This window comes from Euprymna scolopes, chromosome 1, assembly GCF_053919585.1.
Source record: "Euprymna scolopes isolate OS-2025 chromosome 1, ASM5391958v1, whole genome shotgun sequence".
NCBI classification, from domain to species: Eukaryota; Metazoa; Mollusca; class Cephalopoda; order Sepiida; family Sepiolidae; genus Euprymna; species Euprymna scolopes.
The window spans coordinates 82,661,719-82,665,045 of record NC_136482.1 but is presented as its reverse complement, the minus strand read 5'-3'; the positions used below and the strand labels follow the sequence as shown (position 1 = coordinate 82,665,045).

The window sequence follows — 3,327 nt, the reverse complement described above, 5'->3', positions numbered from 1 at the left end:
TCATTTAGAAAGAACGAACAAAGTTGATATATAAATGAATAATAAACGATAAGAAGAGCCGAAAGGGTAAAATATTAAATTGCATTAAATATTCAAAAGGAAGACATATTTTATCAAAGATAAAATATCATGAATACAAATCGTAGACGAGAAACAGAAATCTTAATAGTGGAAGCAGAAGCGTAGACTATAAAACACAATAAATAAGAGGACATTGGTGAATGCTATTCAGAAGAATTACATAGCGTATATCAAAGCTAGACATTTTCATTTAGAACTTTTCATTGTTGAAAATCATGTGAACTATTTGATCTTGTTACGTTACACATTTATAGCGAGCTACAGTTAGCTGTTAGATTAGATAAACTCTGTGATTGAACAACATATCCAAAAGCGTTAAACACCAAATCACAATTATTTACACACATTATAAGCACTATAATATGAAAATTGATTCACTTCACTATATTTTATATATGCACGTAAAGTATTGAATCATCTAAAGAAACCAATTATCATAACTAAAAGCGGTATATTTCTTCTATGGTCTATTAGCAAGCAAATTGATCGAGATAGGTAAAGTAGTTGTTAGTAAACATTCAGAATGTGTACATTATCTACGTCATTAAATATCGAAATCCGTCTTTCATATATGTATGTATGTATATACAGACAAGTATTGTCAAATAATACGGAGTGTTTTTTCCTTGATGAGCTTTTTTGTAATTTTTCAATTATACGAATCGTTTTACAAGTACTTTCAACTAAGTTTAATCAGTCGTCCTCAATCATTTTTGATTAGTGTTTCGTTTAAAATCTGGATGTTTTTATATGTTTTTATATGCTTCAGTACAAATTACATTTAAGTTAATTGAACTAGTGAAGCGTCTCGTGGGTAAAAATAAAAACATTTTTAACGTGTTAAGAACGTGGCTACAATGGTTTTAAAGGTGTGATTTACAAAATGGTATTAAATTTACATGTTTTTTTTTTAAATAATTTATAACTATACATTAAAACATATATATAGATATACATATGTAACTATAACACACACACGCATATATATATATGTGTATATATATATGTATATATATGTATATATGTGTGTATATATATGTATATATGTATATATATATAAATGTATATATATGTATATATGTATGTATATATATCTATATATATGTATGTATATATGTATGTATATACGGCATAATCACGTTGACACACCGGTTCTCGTCAGATCACCGAAGTTAAGCAACGTTGAGCCTTGCTAATACCAGATGGGTGACCATTTGGGAATTCTAGGCGCTGTATGCGCTCTCCGCTTATCTCGGCATTGTTTCCAGTCGTCTTGTACCTCAACTTGCCACTGGTATGCAACAATGTTGACTCAGGAGAGGCGTGGTTAGAGGTTGCGCAAGTCTTGCCACACAAATTTCACGCGCAGGCACCCTTACAGTGGGTATCCATAGTCTGTCAAGACTGATGGAAGCCTTCATATATGTATGTATATATATGTATATATATATGTATATATGTATGTATATATATATGTATATATGTATGTATATATGTATATATGTATGTATATATGTATATATGTATGTATATATATGTATATATACATATATATGCATATATATATGTATATATATATGTATATATGTATATATATGTATATATATGTATATATATGTATATATAGTATATATATGTATATATATGTATATATAGTATATATATGTATATATATATATGTATACATAGTATATATATGCATATATATGTATATATATGTATATATATGTATATATATATGTATATATATGTATATATATGTATATATATATATGTTTATGTATTCATATGTATATATATGTATATATATGTATATATATGCATATGTATATATTTACATATGTATATATGTATATATATGTACATATATATATGTATATATATGCATATGTATATATTTACATATGTATATATGTATATATATGTACATATATATATGTATATATATACATATACATATATATATATATATATATATATATATATATATATATTAAGTAATGTGATTTATAATTTAAAAATTTAAAAAAAAATTTAAAATTTAAAAATCAAATTTTAATTAAATTAAAAATCAGTTTCATAAGAAAGAACAACAACAAAGTCAATTATCTGTAAGATCGTTTCGGAAATCCGTGCTTTTTATTTGTGGTATACATGAAGTTACGTAGAACAATTATACATAGTTTTTTTGGTAAGCACGGTCTCCTCATCAGCAAATTTAGGAGGATTTCTATTGAATTTAAAAGACACCAAAAATAAACCTAGCATTAAAAGTAAGGCAGATTAATCTGAAAAATTGAAATAAAAGGTTTGGATTTAAAATTTATAAGAAAATTAGTATAGGTTAGAGATAGAAATGAGTAGAAAAAATATATATTTTTTGAATTTACATAATAAATTTGATTTAAAAATATGTAATCATAAACGTTGGTTTAAATTTAATAAATATAAACCACCTTAAATCATTAAAAATTACTCATTAGTAAAAATAGATTACAATTTTTTTTTTTTAATAAATTAAGTTAGACCAATTACCGCCCTTAGACCCGTAAATCAAATAATAAATAAAGCCAATAACACATGACAATTATCTCCCCTTAAAAACTTGCAAAATAAATATTCTCTCTATATATATTAACTGTAGCGTCTTTAAATCAAAATACGCTAACAGAAACAATTTACTGCACGAGCGTCGCCCTTTTAAAATTCATCATTCAATAAAATAAAAAGCTATAGCAAACATCTAAATGACTACTTTAAACACAGTTCCTGATTTCAAAAAAAGACAAACTAAAAGTTAACTATCTCTATATATTTTTAAATCAAATTTATTATGTAAATTCAAAAAAAAATTTTTTTTCTACTCATTTCTATCTCTAACCTATACTAATTTTCTTATAAATTTTAAATCCAAACCTTTTATTTCAATTTTTTCAGATTCATCTGCCTTACTTTTAATGCTAGGTTTATTTTTGGTGTCTTTTAAATTCAATAGAAATCCTCCTAAATTTGCTGATGAGGAGACCGTGCTTACCAAAAAAACTATGTATAATTGTTCTACGTGACTTCATGTATACCACAAATAAAAAGCACGGATTTCCGAAACGATCCTACAGATAATTGACTTTGTTGTTGTTCCTTCTTATGAAACTGATTTTTAATTTAATTAAAATTTGATTTTTAAATTTTAAAAAAAATTTTAAATTTAAAAATTTTTTTAAAATTTTTAAATTATAAATCCCATTA

At 24.5% G+C, this 3,327-nt stretch overlaps 1 pseudogene; it reads left to right on the top strand.

Moving 5' to 3' along the window:
- The first annotated feature begins 1,203 nt into the window (after positions 1–1,203).
- On the top strand, positions 1,204–1,320 carry LOC145285042 (5S ribosomal RNA; annotated as a pseudogene).
- The last annotated feature ends 2,007 nt before the right edge of the window (positions 1,321–3,327 follow it).